Source organism: Sturnira hondurensis, unplaced genomic scaffold, assembly GCF_014824575.4.
Source record: "Sturnira hondurensis isolate 20B ecotype Veracruz unplaced genomic scaffold, ASM1482457v3 Scaffold0006413, whole genome shotgun sequence".
Classification (NCBI taxonomy): domain Eukaryota; kingdom Metazoa; phylum Chordata; class Mammalia; order Chiroptera; family Phyllostomidae; genus Sturnira; species Sturnira hondurensis.
The window spans coordinates 37,587,744-37,607,896 of record NW_028079044.1 but is presented as its reverse complement, the minus strand read 5'-3'; the positions used below and the strand labels follow the sequence as shown (position 1 = coordinate 37,607,896).

At 40.1% G+C, this 20,153-nt stretch overlaps 1 pseudogene; it reads right to left on the bottom strand.

Annotated features, from left to right (window-relative positions):
• Positions 1-12,377: 12,377 nt before the first annotated feature.
• Positions 12,378-12,449, bottom strand: LOC118989053 (uncharacterized; annotated as a pseudogene).
• Positions 12,450-20,153: the final 7,704 nt, after the last annotated feature.

Sequence of the window (20,153 nt, the reverse complement as noted above, 5' to 3'; positions counted from 1 at the left end):
CCCACATGAGTAAGTCACCCTCTGTATAAAAGGTATCAGGAAACTGGAGGAGAAAATTGGAAAGGAAGAGCAAAAGCTGTCAGCAGAATAAACAGTAACGATGCTATTTGAAAACAGTCAGTAATGCAAATCCACCTTCTCCAAACAACGAGTATTTATTCACTCAACAAGTGCTTGGGCTCGGAGTGTGTGCCAAACACAGGGGCTCTTGCTGATGAAAATGGTGAATGGGACAGTGCCTTTCCTTAAGGGACATACAATGTAGGGCAGGTTTATGGTGAAAAGGCATTGGGTTTTTATTTGTGGTGACTTAATGATACAATACAGATTCATGTAAATAGTCTGGTTGCCTTAAATTAAGGGAATGGAGAATATTTTAAGGATAATTTCCCACAGATACTGTTAGCATTGGTGTTTAGCTAGATATTGAGAAGGGTGACCAAGGGGACTTAGCCGTTGAGATGAATAGAATGGGAAGCCTGAGCCTGTTTGCTTCACCAGGAAGCTGCAGCCTTTCCCACTGCAGGGGACCACAGCATTCTGCTCCACCGAGGGGATTAGCTCTCTTCTCTCCCCGCCTGCAGTTTTGGATTGTTGGCGAGTACAGTGGGAAGTGCTGGACCATAGAGAACGAGGGGGTATAAAGCCATCTAAGGCCCATGAAAGCTTGGGAAGTTGATTTGTCATTTTGAAAAAGGGACCTGTTCTGCCCTGGCTGGTGTAGCTCAGTGGATTGAGCATGGGCCTGCGAACCAAAGGGTCATTTGTTCAATCCCCAGTCAGGGTACATGCCTGGGTTGTGGGCCAGGTCCCCAGGAGGGGGCATATGAGAGGCAACCACACATCGATGTTTCTCTCTCTCTCTCTCTCTCTCTCTCTCTCTCTTCCTTCCCTTCTCTCTAAAAATAAATAAATAAGTCTTTTTAAGAAAAGAATGAAAGAAAGAGGTACCTGTTCTGTCCCAAGCCCAAGCAAATATAATTTGAGAGGAACAAAGAGGCTCTCTCTTTCCTACCTGGCGATGTACTCACCCATTCACCTGTGAGTTTCTCTCACCCGAGGGGAGCACACAACCGTGCCGCCCTAGCCGCTACGGGGCCACAGCAGACAGTGTGGGCTCCAAAAGAACCAAGAGCTCTGTCTTGCCCACCCAGGAACACACATTCTCTCTCTGTAGTCACGCGGCCATAGCAGCTGCATGGCCAGCAGCCGTGTGGACTCTGCCACTGGAACCGCTGGGGACAAGCTAAGCTCCCTGGATGGAGACAGAGACCACTTTGCAGCCAACTGTGGGCTCCAAGAAACTACGCTTTAACATGAAGCAAAAACTCTGGACACTGGCTTTTGTCTTGACATTGCTGAAGCCATGATTGGACTCTGTCCAACGGTAGGACAGAGGCAGATGAGACATTGGAAGCCCAGGGAGCAGCTTCTGTTTCCACATGACTAAACCATGCAGCACCCCAATCTCCATGTGTGCGTCCTTGGGATACTTTCCTCGTGATCCCCTGGAGGAGCCTACTTTTCACCCACAACAACTGCAGAACATGTTACCCCCAGTAACAGCTCCGAGGCTTGGATATATCATGGGGCAGCTTCCATTTGAGTATTGGGTCCTTTTTAAAAGCTGTCATATTTTATGAAATGTAGTTTATAAAGTTGAAATTCTCCTCCACTTCTTTGGTATCCCAGAGCCTTGGGAATGTACTATTCTGGTATATGATTTCAGGCAGCTTACAGAGACTTTGTTAGTATCTTCCATGTAGACTAACCAGTTGTTTTATGTCTATAAAAATGCACCCCCCCTTTCTTTAGGACGGCAGTCTACCTCACTAAACAGAATACTTTACAATCCAGCCTAAAAGCTTTGAGTTTGTATGCCCAGATCAAGGTCTGGCATTACCCCCAAGGACCATAAGAAGTTTGTAATCAATGTTCTCAGAAGTGATTCTTCCCAAAATACTCTGTGTCCCAAAGAACTTTCTCCTTTTACCCCTAAACACCGCAAACGAATTTGTCCCATTAATTTCAGAATAGCCCTTTTGGCCCCCAACCAATCATTGATGATGTATAAATGTTGAGATCCCTTCTCAAAGGATCTTAATTCATAAATAAGACAATTAAAAATATCAAAATAGAGTTCTAACTTTTTCTTTTTGTCTGATAGAAATGTAAAATACTGGAGCATCTGCTTCAAAAAAAAAATGAGTATCTGGCAACTCTGCACTCTCTTAAAATAACAAATAAGTTGCTTCTCACCTGACAACTGGCTGTGTCGGGCATGGCCGCCTGGAGGCTGTGCTCGGGTTGTTGAGTGCAGGTACCAGGGCTCTATTCCTGCTCAGGGAGTGGTCCTGGACCCAGCAGAAGTAGCAACAGTTCTGCAGGTACAGAATATTTACTGACCCAGAGCCCCACTCTGCCATTTACTGGCTGAGTAAACTTTGGCAGCTCAGCCTCTCAAAAATCTTTTTTCTCATCTCTAGAATGAGGAGACAAACTAAATTTGTGGTTTCCCGGTCCTGTCCCGGGGCTAGAGGAGGCCAGATTCACACAGGGACTGGGTTTGAAATCAAGGCTCCCTTGGCTTGCCCAGAATTTTCATAATCAGAATCTCTTCAGGGCCTAAAAACTTTCTTTTTTAACACACACATCAACGTGCCACCAGGTCTGAAGACCACCGGGTTAGGTGAGCTGTGAAGTGTTTTCGGCTCTGAAATGATTTCCCAATTCGATTCTACAAAGAACAGCCAGAGCATAATTGCATTTACTAGGCAGTCACATGAAATATCCCTGGTGGGGAAATTTCTATAAAACTGCAAAGAACCCAGCAAGACTTGGGAATAAGAGAGAAGGCTGAGGAGACAACCCCTGTCTGTCCTGTGTTATCTCTTCTGTGGGCTCCCCCTGCCCCACAGACTCCTAATATGCCTCTGGTGTGTTGGTGGCCACTACACACATCACTTCCTTTACGTTGGAAGCCAGAAGGGGGCAAAGAACTGAAAGTCATTATCTTTCTACCCAGAAGGAATAACATTGGAAGGGAACATCAGGTAGATGTCAAGGTGAGAGATTTACCTTGCTTATCTCACTTTAAGATTTAGCAATTGAACAAAACATTTTTTAAAAAATATTTTTTTTTTGGTAAGATTTACTGGTTGAGGCTAATGAGGGTTCGAAAAATGCTGAAGGGAGCAGTTCTATCCCATTTAATAATGGCAGTAGGGATTCTGACAGAATCTCCATTAGCAGTGCCTCTTTAAGATAACTTAATTTCCTGATTAAACATGCATTTCTAAATCACATTGACATTTTAAGAGAGAAACAAATAATGGTGCCAATTCTCTTGGGCACAGGGGAAAACAATTATTTTTCTCTCTGCCACTACCACCTGGCTCATTTCACTTCTTCCTGTCTTAGAGGCAGAAAGGACTACCTAGCTCAGAAACTGCATGAATCTAGACACGGCAGTCTGACTAGCTTGTGACCTTGAGGTGGAGACTGACCTTCATCAGTGAAAGGATTTTCTGGGTTGACTGAGGCAGCACACAGCTGTGTGAGGTTGAGTGCATGAGTGTGTCCCTGACTATGTGGTTGTGTAGATGTTGGGTGCTGAGGGGCAACCGAACATGGGAGGATTGTGTTTTCTTAGACTAAACCAGGACCTGGCAGGCTATGACCCAAATATGTCCTACTGTCTGTTTCAGTACATTTTTATTGGAACACAGCCATGCTCCTTCATTTTCATGGTGTCTTTGGCTGCTCTCATGCCACAGTGACAGACTGAAATGGTCGTGACAGAGACTGGATGGCCCACAATGCCAAAACATTGACCATCTACTCCTTTACAGAAAACATTTGCCCACCACTGGAAGATAGATTCCCTAATGTGGTCAATATCTTGTACAGAAAAGGAGAACGCAGCGAATGCAGCAGCCTGCAGACAGATGAACACCCTACAAATGGGGGGCACAAAAGACTCCCCAGACAATGCAGAAGACGGTCATGTGCACAGGTGGGCTCCCCGAAGCTCGGCCTCCACTCAGAGCACCGAAGATCTGAAAAGCTCCTTCTCTGCTCATAAAAGTGGGGAACGGGCAGCTCTTCTACTTTAAACAAAAAGCTTTAATTTATTTATAACTCAGGTAGAGTTCAGCTCCCTCCCTCCCCACTAGGTTGGCTTTATAGGAAGGGATTATATAGGATAATCTTGGGCCATCAGCAGCCATCAGCAAGTCAGGACCTCGTTTCTCATTTCCCAAGTTATCTCTTTTTAGACACAATGTCATTGAAAAAAAAGCATCTCTGGTAGACTTAGTGAGAAGATTAAGAAAATTCACTTTATGGAGGTATTTGATATCAAAAGCTTATTTATTTTAAAATTTTATTTTAGCCCCTAATTTTTCTGCAGCCTCAATTAGTATTGCCTTCCTTCACTGAAAATGAATTTTGAAATGTGCTTGTATACATTACAAAATTTACTATAGAGAATGAGTTTATTCTCATTCAAAAACAAAAACTAAAGGCTTATACTACACTAAGGGGGTAGAACTGTGCTTCAAAAGTCCAGCCATGTGGCTCTTTATGGAAATATAATGAGTTAAAGATGAAATTCCATTTCTAGTTTGCATACATCTTGTAAAGATTCTGCCCAGTAAAATGGTAATTGGAGACGTTTTTACAATAAATATTACAATTTTTAATCCTAATATTGTAAACTATGAAATGTCTTCCATTTCCCTAACATATGTTTTTCGTCCTGTTTCTCAGTCCAAGAGACAGAAAATAAAATAAACACCTTAACGAACGCAATACCAATTCTCTTGAGGCTGAGCCTATCTTGTGGACATAACATGGACCAGAGATTTTGAAGCTTCTCCCCAGAGAGCAAAAGCCTGCCTCACTTCTCCACCCAATGTGGTCTGCAGAAGTATTCAGTCTGGTTTGCTGCTAAATTGCTACAGGCCCCCAATAAGTTGCGATGTGCAATTATAAGTGTATTTGTGTGAGCGTGAGTTAATTGTCCCGTTCAGAGCTGACAGTAAAACACGCCAAGATGGCAATGAAGTTAGGGTGGGGTTGTTTTAGACACTGGGAGGCTGATCATGAAAAGATGGCTCTCCGTTGGTCTTCTTTGTTAATTGTAAAAACATGAGAAGCCACTCCTGTTAAAGCCTCATACTGGAAAGAAAATATCTTGAGTATTTCTCCCTAGTGATTACAGACATATTAGGAGGAGGAAGGAGACTTCGGAGGGGGAAGACTTTCAAGGCATTGGGTATTTAAGTGGTTCCTTGTCTCCAACTTGTCTGGTCAGTGTACGGACTTATCCAATGGCCATTTATTTTCATCCATGCAAATAGCCGGGCTGTCATACTTTCCGATGAGGGGGCTTCTGCAGAGATCTGGACAAACTCATCCCAGCTGGTCTACCATCTGACAACCTGATGGTCATGGGGGACCTCGGTGCACGTGTTGGCCACAGTGCCAAAAGGCAGAAGACAATGATCGACCCACAGAGAATTAGTCTCTTCCTGCATGGTAAGCAGGCCAAGCAGAAACTTTAATTACAGACAATGGCTTTAATTACAAAAGTTAAGGGAAAAGAATCCTTGGTAGTCCGCAAGTCAAAAGTAGTGGTGTCTCTCTCACCCATTCCGCCCTGGTTTCACCATAGAATGACAAGGAGTTAATCATCTGAATAGGTGTAAGACCGTGACTCCCTATGCTTCACATCATACTAGCATGAGCGTGGGTGTTGTGTGCCACCCGTGATGTTGGTATCCGAATACACTGAACTCATAGACAATAGGGATACCTAAAAGGAATTGGTAAGCATAACTGAGCAACCATCATAGGATAGAAGACTCCTTTTCGGGAACTCAGCATAAATCATTTTATGCCATTATTTGCCTACACCAAACTGTAAACTGTACTGTGGTATTTTCTATTCTACAGCATTGCTTTGAATGGTTTCCCAAGTCTGAAATATTGTAATTCTGGCCATCTCAGGAAATCCCCTTCTCTTTACCTGTGATATATATATCTGCCGAAATCTTGACGACATTAAAAGCTCAGCTCAAATATCACTCTTTAAAACTTGCCTTTTTCATAATCACTTGAAATTATCTTTTTACTCAGAAGCCTATAGTATATTTTTTATAGATGCCAGGGACTTAAATTAGTTATTTTTATTATAGATAACTATGTATGTGTCTTAATTGGCCTTAAAGACATTTGTCTTGTTTAGTGTAGAGAATTTAAGATGTTTATTTTTGTGTCCCACAGCAAAGTCTTTGATATAGTAAGTTCTCAATTAATAGTTGTTGAATCAAAGATCTATTAGCTTCGTTCTGAAACTGCTCTAGTCATTGTGATATGCTTTCCAGATTTCCAAGGACTATGTTTTCTGACCTAAATTTGATTTCATACTTTTTACATATTTAGAGGACAAGCAGCCAGAGTATCAGTAAAGCATAAATCAAGGATTTTTAGCTCTGATTTGTCAGGGAAAATATTGGGTAAAATCTGGTGGGAAATTCACTCGATGTCACTTTGCAAACATTGGCTTTCCAGAATACAATGAATACNGATATAGTAAGTTCTCAATTAATAGTTGTTGAATCAAAGATCTATTAGCTTCGTTCTGAAACTGCTCTAGTCATTGTGATATGCTTTCCAGATTTCCAAGGACTATGTTTTCTGACCTAAATTTGATTTCATACTTTTTACATATTTAGAGGACAAGCAGCCAGAGTATCAGTAAAGCATAAATCAAGGATTTTTAGCTCTGATTTGTCAAGGAAAATATTGGGTAAAACCTGGTGGGAAATTCACTTGATGTCACTTTGCAAACATTGGCTTTCCAGAATACAATGAATACTCTCATAATTTCTGTAAGGCAACAAATCTTTTTTTGATGTGAAATGGCTATTTAACGATACCCCTTTCCTAATTTGCTAGTTCTCAGGAAAGGTCATGTCTACCAATTAAAATTCAAGTGTATAGTACTCTAAAATGATAACATAGTCAAGTATGGTAGGAAATGGCACCATAAAAGAGGAAAAATCAGAGCCCGAAATAAGTTTCTGACAAAACAATGGGAGTAAACATAAGAAAAATGGTATTGTGTGCAATGAAATAAGGAGTTCTAGCCAGAGTGAAAGGTTAATAAACCCTTCTCCAAGTTCCTTCCTCACCAGTAATAAATCCCTCCATGGGAGTTTCTGTCTGAGTTCATTTATAAAAGGCCATAAAAAGTGCTGAGCTCAAACTGGATATACGTTTTATGCAAAAATGATGCAGACTCACAAAAATATGTTGGAACTGAGCTATTTTGGGGGCTGGTCAAAGTCAGAGAGTTAAAAAACTGGAACTTAATTTTCAAATCATTTACTCTACTTGCTTTTTCCTTTGTGCCTGGTTGTGATAAAAAGAGAAGACTTATGTGCTTTTTAAAGTTTTATATGAGATTTAAGGGACTATAGCTTCTTTTCTTTCAAGGTGGACACAGCCTGGAGAGCTGCTAAAATCAGCACCACACACTATGTGGCAAGGCTGTGGCGTGCTTTCTTTCCTAGGTGCCACCAGTTCAAAGGATAACTTCGCTTCCACTCCTGAAGATCCTTTGGGATCTTGATTTTATTAAACTCCGAATATTGAATTTTGCTCCGTGAGGTCAATGATCAGGCTAGGAAAAACATAACATGGTTACCTTTGGAAAAATTCAGTGCTACCAGACGAATGTTTTCACTGGACTACTAAGGTTTTTTTTTTCTTCTTAAGGGAAAGATGCAAAGAATTGGGGGAGTGCGGGTGATTCTCCAGAGAGGGGAGCAGCCAGCCCTGCTGAGGCTCCATCCTCACAAACAGCACCCCGCACCACATCTTGCTCCCATTACCGCTTCCTCCAATGCATGCCGACAGCTGAAGTTCAGAGGTTGCCTCGTTTCCCTTGTCGTTGATGTTAGTTCAACATTGGACTCTAAAGGTGGAGCAAATGCAGAAATTAGAGCGCAGGAAGAGGAGAAGGACTTTGGCAGCCAAAAATAGCATGTGTGTTACACTTGAGGCGAGCCTGCAAATTAAAAATGGAAAAAAGTGGGCAAAAGTGAGATAATTGGCTAATATAAGTATCTGTCAGGCCTGACTTTCTCACAGAGATTCCGAACTGAGAAGCAAATGAAATTGCTCACCCCAACCTGCAACTCTGTGTCTTTCCCAAAACCTCAGGGTCCTTTTATGAATTTCAGCTCCAGCAATCTGACCTGTGAGTGGGAAGGAGTTAAGGACTAAGGCTTCCTTACCTATTTTACTCCAAAACTTGGCATCTAAAAAGGGCAAAGAAAACAGAATCTTCGCTTATTTGGAAATAACTACAGACCATTGATGAGAGCCTAGAAATCATGAGAACGTTGTCTTTCCATGTTTTGAGGACTCACAATTGAACCTGCTACTTGGATTTCATGAATCAAGTTGCGTCTACAACAGTAAATAATGATAAATTTGTGATAAGTTGAAGAGTTTAAGTTCGCTTTAAGGGAGACCGAGATAAAATCACCTATGGCAAGCAGAGGTTAGATAAATCACAGCATACCTCTCCATTCAGGTGCTGAAACAGGACAAAAGGCCATGTCAGATCACCTTATCTCTATCAGCGTGCTTGGAAAGCCTTTGTCCTGAATTCTAAGGTGTCGTGGGGAAGCCTGTTTGAACTGTACTTCATTAGGATTGCATAATGTTCACAGGATTAAAGGCTAAGCTTCCTTTCTAATTAGTCATAGAAAATGTACACTAGGTTTAGAAGTATTTCCTCCTCAGAACAATAAGATGCTTTTTATTTTTTTAAAGGAGATGTTTCTTTTAGATGGTGTGAGTGAGGAGACTTGTGAGCCTCCCTGGATTCCCGAACAACAGAGAGACGACTAAACTGCCTCCCATAAAAACGGAGTAGAAATCTGATGGTGAACGTTCCCACTTTGAGAGGGAAAGATTGTTGAACAGAGAAGAGACCAAAGAATATGGGAGTGAGAGGGCTTCATAAAAAAAAAAAAATTCCCAGGAGCACTGGCCCAGACCCAATTAACAGGGATGTTCAATGGAACATTTTAACTCTTCGTAGCAACTGGGTTGGAGCGTGCTCCTATAACAAATCCTTCCTGGTGGAAGAGGTCAGTAGCAGGACTTATAATGAGTCTCAGTGAGAGAGTTTGACAGGTTCAGGCAATAGGAACTCTGGGTCAAATCAGTCCCCAAGATCTCTTTCACATCCTGGGGACAGTATTATTTTTCCTATTACATATAGAATGGTAGTTTTAAGATTTTACATAAAGCCAAGAAACCAAGGTGACCTCGGTTGACGCTTGAGTTATTTGAAGTGGGACACTTTGAGTTTTCTTCCATAAATGGCACAGGACCACCCATGATGGATACAGGGAATGGGGAATTAATACTCAAGGAGCATAAGAGCTCCTCAAAATAAATGGGGCCAGTAGCATCATCAGAGGACCCATCCAAATCATCTTCACAAAATTGGCAATGAACCACAGTTTTGGCACTAAAATGGAAAAATAAAATCTGTATATATCCTATGTATTTCACCTTATCCCCAAGAAGATGCTTCCCTAAATGTTTCCATATTATTTAAAAATTATTGAAATGCCCTAAAAACCTTGCTGCTATAAGGAAATCAGTAAATAAAGTAAAATTGCAGAGCAAAATGTGTGCGCCATTTCAGCGAACCCTCAGGAATGTCCTTGTCTCCCTGGGAGACTAGAGATCCCCACGGTCCTATGCCTGTGTGTCCACCTTGTAGCCTCGTAAGAGTATTTCCAAGTTGACAGGATCTAGAACGACCTACCTTCCTCCAAGTTCCCTCTGTGAAAAGACTTCCCAAGGAGTTCTAGGAAATATCAAATCCTGACCATGCCATCATAAGTGAGCTTACAGACTATTAGGGCGTTCCCTTATGAGAAATTCAGCAAAAATTTAGGCCAATTTAAACCAGCCAAAGAGCAGTATAAAACAGTCAGAAAATTACCACATCAGAGACTTCAAAGTATGAGAGACACTTCTTGAAATTAATTCCTAATTTATTTTTAATCTATTCTTCCTCAGATTAGTTCATGTCCAATAGCCACCAGTAAGGCAAAGAATATCTTTACCCTAATAAAAACCAGCATATTTTATCCCTCTCAGAATATCGTGGTTAGCAGGTGAAATTATTATTCCTCACAACATGCATGCTAATTGAACCTCCACTTGAATGGAAGCACTGCACTGAGAATTCTACTTCAGAATAGAATCTGTCTAAGAAATTGTGACTGGCAGCGGCAGAGACTAAAATTCTTCTGTGGGTGGAAGCCCTGAAAATGATTCCACCATTCAACCCCAAGATGGACAGGCTTTTGGCATATTTCAACTGTTTGAAACCCTTACTAGTAGATGTAGGTCTAATTTCTAGGAACTCTTATTGAGAATGTGGCTGATTTAAATATAATCATAACTCTGTTATTTCTTAAATTTAGACATGGCTTAATACTCACTTTAGCTAAGAGTTATATGTAACAATGCATTTCTTAAATCCCCAAAATATTTGTGTAACTGATTAAATCGGAAAACATCTACATGTAAAAATCTCCTTCATATTTTGTCTTAATTAAGATATAATGATGAATTAATATGATTTAATTCACTTTAAATCACACATTTTTAGAAGATTTTATTTACTCTTAGAGAAAGGGGAAGAGAGGGAGAAAGAGAGAGGGAAATGTCAATGTGTGGTTACCTCTCACACACCCACCACTGGGGACCTGGCCTGCAACCCAGGCATGTGCCCTGACTGGGAATCGAACCAGTGACTTTTGCTTTGCAAGCCTGAGCTCAATCCACTGAGCCACACCGGCCAGGGCTACATCATATATTACTTTTTAATTATATATATTTACCACTTTCTAGCATGTTTTTAAATTTTTATTATCTTCTTTTATTTTGGAGGCAAAATATATTTTATAGATACCTAATCATTACAAATAGCGTATGTTCTTCAGGAACATGTTAATTTCCAAAAATTTTCAAGGTTAACATTGCACTGGATATAGAAGTTACAGAACTGCTAAAACCATTTTTATGTTAATACCCTGCATATTACACCACAACAGCAAACAAATAAAGGCTTTGTGTGAAGAAACGGCATTGCTTTTAAACGGCCTTGCTTTTGTATCCGAATAGCGTTGTGACTCTGTAGCATATTTTATCGTTCTGTTTAGTAATTTCTTTTAATTTTATGACATACCTAAATTGCTGTGATCAATTTTTTACTAAAAAAGTGGCAACGAAAACTCAATCCACAATAACGTTCTTTGACAATTATAGTAACAAGAAATAATTTTAAAGTTAAAAGTACATTAGTAAAATACTTCAGGAATTAGATTAGTTACATTTTTCTCTAAGGGTATTGGAATGGGAATATGAGTTCAAAGAAAAAACAATGTCAAATATCGGACTGTTAAAAAACAGCTCTGTATTGTGACATTTGAAAAGGCATTATCAGGAGATATCAAAGGACCATGGTATTTCGATTTTATTGGGTATCTGTTAAGATGTGATGTAGTTGTGTTATTTAAGGATTTTAATCTTATAGTGGAAACTGCAATTTTTATAACTATTTAAATGGAAGAGGAACACTTTTAGATGACAATTTTAAACAATGCAAGAAGAGATCCATTTAATACATAGAAATATTCTCCTGTCTAGTAGAGGGAGTTAAGCTCCCCTTGCCCCCATTCAGGGTGGGCTGGACTTAGTCTTGCTTCAAAAGAGTAAAGTATAGGAAAAGAACAGTAAGTTTACTGCAGAGAAGCCTGGCCAGCACTGGCTTACCCACGTGACGAACATTGCTAGTGATGTCATGCAGATATCAGGTTGGACATGATGAGAAGAGCATCTCACACTTTCAGGAGTCTCTCCAAAACCCATACGTGGAGACTCATCACAAGAAAAACATTGAAAATCATAGTTTTTCAGGATACCTGGCCAATACCTCTTAATACTACCAAGGCCATGAAAAAAACCCAAGCCTGAGAGTCTATCACAGATCAGAGGAGTCAGGGGAGACATGCTAGTTAATGTAAACTGGAAGCCTGGATGGGAGTCTTGCGAGCCCACACAGAGACATTCATGAAAAAAACAAAACAGCTGAAATCTAAATAAAGTCTGGGGTTTAGTTATTTAAAATGCGTAAGAGATTCAAAGAAATTAAGAATTCTTTGGAGGGCACAAAGTAAAATAAATAAATAAATAAATAAATGAATAAATGAATAAGTAAATAAATAAAGACCATTGACCGCACAAAAAATCTTACAGGTATGCGAGTTGATATGAGGTGTCTTGGTTTTTTAATTCAAATGTTTTTACTACACTTGATCTTAGCCAAAAGGCCGAGAAGCTATCAAATGTTTTTAACCGATACACCTTGGAAATAGGTTATCCTGAGTAACTGTAGTTTTTAGTAACTAAAGAAAGAAAGGGAAGGAATGGGAGTACAAGTGAGCCATCAAAATAGGAGTCTAATAGAAAGTTAATGGCCCGGAGCGCCCAGGAAAAAGTAGTGCTTACAAGTCCAAGTGATGGACTGGAATGACCAAACCAATCATTCCGCAGACACCTGGCCATCAGCTGAGTGCAGATCAGGAGTAGAAATCCAGTTTTGTGGGTAGTGACAATGGACCATTGAGAAAAGACTGCAGTCCAAGAGCCACTGGATTGCTAGAGGCTCACACATCAGGACACAAAGCCAAAATCAAGCTGACAGACCTGAGGTTCAAGGTTAGGACCAAGACAACAGAAAGCAGGAATTAAAACTGAGTTCCATTGGGTTTGGCTAAGGAAGTACTTGGGTGATATTTTCCAAAGCACATGTTATTGCTAACAGTATCATTTCGGTCAAGTTGCTTACCCTTCCAGTGTCTCAGTTCTCCCCTTTATGAAATGGAGATAAAAATAACACCTACTCCACAGAATGGTTATGAGTATTCAGTGAATCATGATTTGTAGAACAATGCCTGGTACCTAGTTAAGTGTGATGTAAGTGTTTATAACAGAAAAATAAATAGCCCCACGCCTAGTAGAAGTGCCATCCTTTCGCAGTGTTGATGTATTCCACTCAAATAAATTAGTTGTCTCATTTGGCAGGAACAACATAATCATATGCCAACACTTGAGTTGACCTACATGGCTTTTTCTTTAAAAACTCCAGGATGTATCTCATTTGTGTGAGTTGACAAGCATTAAAAAGTGAAAAGGTTTTCTTTTTCTTGTCTTGCATGGCAACACTCGTTGACCTACATGCCCTGGGTAAGCACAGCGTAAATAAAGACTGCAACAGAGAATGGGAAGTTTCCAGAAGAGGCAGGTATGAGTCATTTGCAGTTTATCAAGATAGGAGCACCTTGGGATTTGCATAAAAATGAAACCGCTGATTAACATAACAGAGCAGCTTGGTTATTTATTTATTTATTTCACCATGACACAATTCACAATGACTTCTATCTATAAAAATATATTGAGCCCTGGCTGGTGCAGCTCAGTGGATTGAGGCGTGGGCTGCAAACCAAAGGGTCACAGGTTTGATTCCCAGTCAGGGCACATGCCTGGGTTGCAGGCCAGTTCCCAGGAGGGGGCATGTGAGAGGCAACCACACATCAATGTTTCTCTTTTTGTCTTTCTCCCTTCCTTCCCCTCTTTAAAAATAAATAAATAAAATCTTAAAAAATATATATGTATATATATCTTGAATGCTATATGACACGCGCTCTGGGCAAAATACAAATGCTATTTTCTTTTGAAACTTAGTAGGGTTCCTTCACTTGTTTTATGTCTCAACATTTTTAAAAACAATTATGTCTCTTTTCTATGTCAAACAATCTGTATCAGCTCAGAAAACAGTATGGTTTATTAAGTGACCTGTTGTTCCATAATTGAAGATTTAGAGAGACTTCATATACTAAAATGCCTCTAGCCTTTAATGTACATGCGTGTTGAGGATATGTAAAACCTATATCCTGAGCTATTGGTAGAACATTCAGACCGTTTCAAATACTATTGAATGATGGGGGAGAGCTTGAAGTTACTAATGTCATTGAAGGAAATTTAATGAAATAAAGCATTATTTCAAACATATGATTTTTGCCTCTTTTTTATTACAGTCTCATGTAATGTGGGTGCATATGCCACTACTTGTTAGTCACAGCAGCACAAACCCATAGCTGTGAACACTGGGGATTGAGGGTGCTTTTGCCAAGCTGCCCTGAGAAAGTCTACCTTGGATGGGAGCAAAAAAGATATATCATAGGAGCTGCAGAAGACACATGTGTCTAAACTTCAGGAAAGCACTTGTTTTGCTTGCTATACCATGTGGGGTTATTTTTTAATTATTGCAATAACAAAGTTCTGAGCCTTAGATTAAATTATTAAACGATGGCTCTCCTTTTGCTGTTCGGGGAATGAAAAAGAGAAAGAAGTCTTTGATGCAAAGTTGTACTTTGATTACTTGTTATGATCAAATAGTGCTAGGTAAATTGTTCTATTACTCATCACTTAATTTGTAATAATTACTGAATTGATTACCGAGTGACTCATCATAAAATCAACACTTTAATATAATTAGCTTTTTCTTTTCACCAAAATATTGCCATGAATTTAAAGAATACAACATCACAACACAGGGAACATACAAAAAAATTCCTATATACCCAGCCAGATGGTAAATATGTACCAGGTTGGGCCCTATGAAACTGCCTATGGGCAGGTCAGAACTGGTCAAATACCAGTGCCTACAGTTGGTTCAATCTGGTATTTACAAGTTTTAAACAGAAATGATCAGTTTCGCTTTCCAAATGATTTAAAATATGTAGTTATTGAAAGGAGAAACTTGAATTTTTATGAATAAAATAGAATGATTTATCAATAGAATAAAGATACAGTCTGACATGACTTGTCTGAAAGAAAGCCCATTACCCAAATGAAAGGGTGGTTATACTGTACACTAAAACACTAGATTGTTCTCTCATTATTATCATAATTGCCCTATCCTCGACTAAAAATAATGTTCAGTATATGATTCTGCAAGTAAGAGGAAAATAAGACATAAAGATCCAAAAAAGCAAGAAAGATAATCAAGAATCTATAAAATAGAACTGATAAGTTTTTTTTTTTTCTTTATGGTAACATCTCTTACTTTGGTCATGGAAACCTATTTTATTGTAAAACTTAATGTACTTCAGGTAAGGTTGTGAAGTGTATTCCTTAACCGTAAAACCTCTCCCATGAAGTATGAGGTGGAAGGAGAGCAAAGGTGAGGCTCTATTACGTATCTAGAGCATTAAGCATTTGGTCATTGGCCTGAGAAAGAAGGGCATTGCGTCCTGAGATGAACTGTGGGCAACAATGCCCAAAAGATGGCTGGGTGGAGATCACAGATGATCTTGACCTACGGTATGATTTTTCTCAGGCCAGCCCTGGTTATGCATCTGACAGGCACTTGCCTGAAAAAACACACAGAATCTGAGCCGTGGCTGAAGCGTGCTCCACGGGGAAGTAAGAGAAGTAGACAGAAAAGCCGGAGCTGTAGCTGTGAGGAATGAGCTGATTATTCTTAACCAAAGGCTGTGAAATCTGTTTCTACATTTTCTCTGCCCTGGAGATTGAACCAGCCGTGATGTATCCTTTCATTTCCTCGCTGAGTTACATTTCAGACATGCAGCAGTGGTCAGCTGAAGTGGTTGATTCGTCGACCGTGCCTTAGATGTATTCGATATGGGGATGTAAAAAATAAGCTCTAGGTGTTGTAAAAGCAACGAGAATTATACAGGGTGAGGCAAACTAGGTTTACAGTTGTTTGTATGGAAACAACACAATATTGATAAATAATAACACATGAGTGAACTCTGTTTCATACTCCCAGCTGTAAACCTATGTCTGCCCCGCCCTGTAAAATAAGGGTGAGTGCAGCCACTGTGTCTAACAAGACATGCTGTGAAACAGTTTTTCAAAACTAGGTTTTAAAATTAAACTCTGACTCATTAATAGGGAGGTCAGGGTTGCAGTGACTGTCCTGTATGCTTGGTGATTTAAAATTTAATGTGGGGGCCAGGCTGCCTTATGCTCAAGACTCAGATCTGTCCCTTTATGTCTTGGGCAAGTTATTCACCCTCTTGGAACCTATTTCCTGGCCTTAAAGGTAAGACTAGTGATACTGACATCCTAGGTTTGTGGTGGGAATTGGTTGTGATAATGAATATAAAATGCTTGAAAACTGGACAGGGCTCAGCCCATTGTGGCTATGACTTTTATTATGGAATTAGAGAAACATGAAGAGAATATATGATGTAAGCTCTTGCCTTAATATGATTTTATGTATAATATACAATGTAGAAGGTTGTTTCAACATCTTTGGAGATCAAGAGTCAATGACCATAAGTTAGAATTCAATTTCTCTGAGCTCAGTAAAGTCTTTCATATGTCAACTAACATGCTTACTAAAACCTAAACATTCTACCTTGGCTGGTGTGGCCCAGTGGATTGAGTGCCAACCTGCAAACCTAAGGATCACCAGTTTGATTCCCAGTCAGGGCACATGCCTGGGTTGTGGGCCAGGTCTCTAGTGGTGAGAGTGCAAGAAACAACCACACACTGATGTTCCTCTCTACTTTTTTCTCCCTCCTTTCCCTTCTCTCTAAAAATAAATAAGTGGAATAAAAAAAAAAACCCTAAACATTCCTTCATGTTTTGTCTTTGCTGGGGTGGGGGTTGGGGGCAAGAAACTGATTATCTTTAATAGAATATATTTAAGCATTGTTATCATTTTTTCTCTTCTCTCTTCAAGTAAGTTATCTTGATTTTACGAATGTTCACATAGCTTCCATTTCTTTTCGTTTTGCCAGTACTTTTACAAAGCCTGTGCTTATGAACCAAATTGTAGTAATGTTCTTCTGTCAACCGAAAGCCTATAGGGTTTGCCCACCACTCACTGAAGTTTACTAAGGTTGAGGGAATATATTCCAGTGGCACTTATACTAATTTTATGCTTTCAATACAATAGAAATAGTAAATATGTACACTTACCCCATTTCTCCAGCTCAGAAGAAGGATCCTTCACAAAACCATAAAATGATAGATCGAGCTCCTATCAGTGATAAAATATCTTTGTTGGAAGAAAGACTTAGGCAAATAATTAAGCAGAGAGTCCAAGAGCAAAACAAAAAAGTGGAAACCAAAATTAGAATTAATGAAAATCTTGAAGATTTATCTAATTGAACCACAATGCTGTAATCCTCAATCAAACACTGAGCTAAGTAAACCCTTCAGACTACCAGTTCCTGATTCAGCAACACTGAAACACTTATCGATGGCTCTTCTTGGCTTTCTTCTCCTTTCTCTGCCATGGAGACCCTATTAATGGAAATTACACATAAGTTTTCTTGACTTTGTTGCTACAGATTTATTCCTATGTCAGCAGGTAAGGATGGCAAATTCTTTGGAATCCAAAACCGCATTAAGAAAATATCATTATATTGTGCTTGGAAATTCAATGCTGAAGAAATAAGGAGGTAACATCTCTCTGGTCAAATGAGAAGAATCATGATTTAGTTGGCATTATCTGCTGCTTTTGGCTCACGGGAGGCAGGCAAGTGTGCTGGAGAGAACATTTGCTTGTAAAATGTGGAGAAATGGTACCTGACTCTTCTCATTACCCTCTTCCAATAGCACTAGGCAACCCATTGGATGAGAGGCCAAAGAAGGTATTATTCTCAACTTTGGCATAACATACCTTTCGCTCATCGTTGCCACAATTTCCCCATTCCAGAACCTGGTGAGTACAGAGTGAGTCTTCAGTTGTCAACCCTAAGATATCCTCCTTCCTCCATTCTTAGGTCTAATCTCTTCACTTCTTAAGCTCTTGCCGGGCATGGCAACATTCATTACAATAGAATGAGACAGTCAGAGAGGACCTACCTGGAGCCTGACCCAAATACAGAAGTGTCGTTCTAGAATAAAGTAAAATTTGGAAAAAAGAACAAGGGACATGAAGGAAAGTAACATAACCACACATTACATTATTAAATACTTAAACACAAATAAAATTTTAGATCTATTTATAACAGTTTCTAAAGAGTAATAAGCTGCTACTGTTTATTGACTATATATCAAATAACATATCTGCTTTGCCTGTATTCACTAATGTAATCATAATACTTTATGAAATAGACACAATTATTATTGCCCTCATTTTTTTTTTTTTTTTTTTTTTTTGCTACATACACTGAGTCAAAGAGAGGAAACTAGTTTGCCCAAGTCACCTGCTAGGAAATGGTGGAGCTAGAAGCCCGGACAGTCTGAATCCCCAGCCTGTGCTTTTACCCACAGACACCTGTGCAGTAAGGCCTGTGATGGTCACAGGTTGGGAGGGATATCCGGACGTGAGTGGGTTTGCCACTCTGGTCAGGCAGATGGTAGGTGTTGATAAATGATTCAAAAGACAACAGGCCTGCAGTCCCCTGTGCTATTGAAGAGCATCACGTTAGTGTCAGAAATATTGAGAATTTCTAGTCATAGAGATCTCGGAGAATCGGAACGGCTACTCAGTGTGAGTCTCAGATACAGAAAATACACAGATCTGATGACCTGAATGGGATGTCAAGATGGAGGCTGAGATTCAGAACTAAAGGAGGAGCCTTCGTTCTAAGTAAGATCAAGGCTAGACTTTTAGTGGGACTGACTTGAGGCTAAGTTTGATGCTGCTAGAGTGGTGGGGTTTTTTAACCCCAACCCGTGCTGGGTAAAAATCAGTGCAGTGATGGGCAGGGGGAAGGGTCTGTTTAAGCCTCCGGACGGTGGTCGAAGAGCCCACTCTGCGGGCTGAGCCCGGCAGGGTTTGCAGAGCTGGCCTCGTCCGTCATCTCAGGATGGGCAGGTTATCCCAGCTGAGGCCAGAACCTAAGTCCGGATTAGAGGAAAGCCAAAACTAGATCCCAGGCCGCTTTGAGGTTTATTATCTTGTTTTCCCCACACGCAAAGCATGGCCCAGACCTGCTTGTGAATCACGGAGATAAAATGACTCAGAATACTCTGTTTGACATTGATGGCTGGTTCAAACAACACGCCCACACGTGGGAGCTGGGATTTCTTAGCTCTTCCGCTTGATGTGGAAGCACCTGTCGTGTTGGGGTTGTGCTTGATTTCCTAGATTTTACTGGCCTTTCGGATCGATTCTTTCTATCTCTATCGCTCCCATGTAAAGCTTTTAAAGTTTAGGTCACCACAGTCCGTGGTGGGTTTTAGCTCTTGGGAGCTGACGAACATCCCTCAAACGCTGAAGGATGTCTTTGCTGGAAATCACAGCATGGCTTCCATTTTTTCCCAAGTGACACAGAGTTGGAAAAATACTTCATAACCTTCTGCGTTTCTTCTTGCGTATGAGTTTGCAGGGAACAGATTTATTAGAAATAGTATGTCAACGTGAGTATGTAAGGAAACATTTGATGCCATTAAAAATGATTCTACTTATCTGGAGGTTGTGGGTTCAGTGGTAAGGCAAACACAATGTTCTCATCTCTAACCCATACCTTAGTATAAAATCATAAAATCACTTTGTGCCAAAACCAGTTCAGTATTGGGCACATTACTGAAGCAGGAGAGAGAATACTAACTCTCTGCAGGGTTGTGGAGAATGGTATTTGGCATAGTAAAAAGATAATAAAAACCTATTGTTATTATAATCACAACTACCACCGACCACTGGGGGAAAGTCGCTGTGGTTGTCAGAAGTCCAAAGAGAGCACTGTGTATTATTTATATCAGAGTTTCAGCATAACTTGTGGGCAGTGAAGGGTGGTATGTGGGCATTTCCATGAATTGTCATAGGAAGTTTTGAAAACCTTTTTTTCCCTTATGGTATCACAATGAGAGTTGTTGATCAGGTACAGGGGGTGGCAGAGGTCACACCTGCCCTGGTAGGGTTATGTGATGGATAAGAGAAAACTAGCACCAGTCAGACCAGCACTGAAGTCTCCTCTCTGGTCTTTGGAATTTCATTACCTCTCATCTTCTCCAAACTTTATGTGGGAGAAAAATAGTTGCTTGGGGACTCTCCCTTT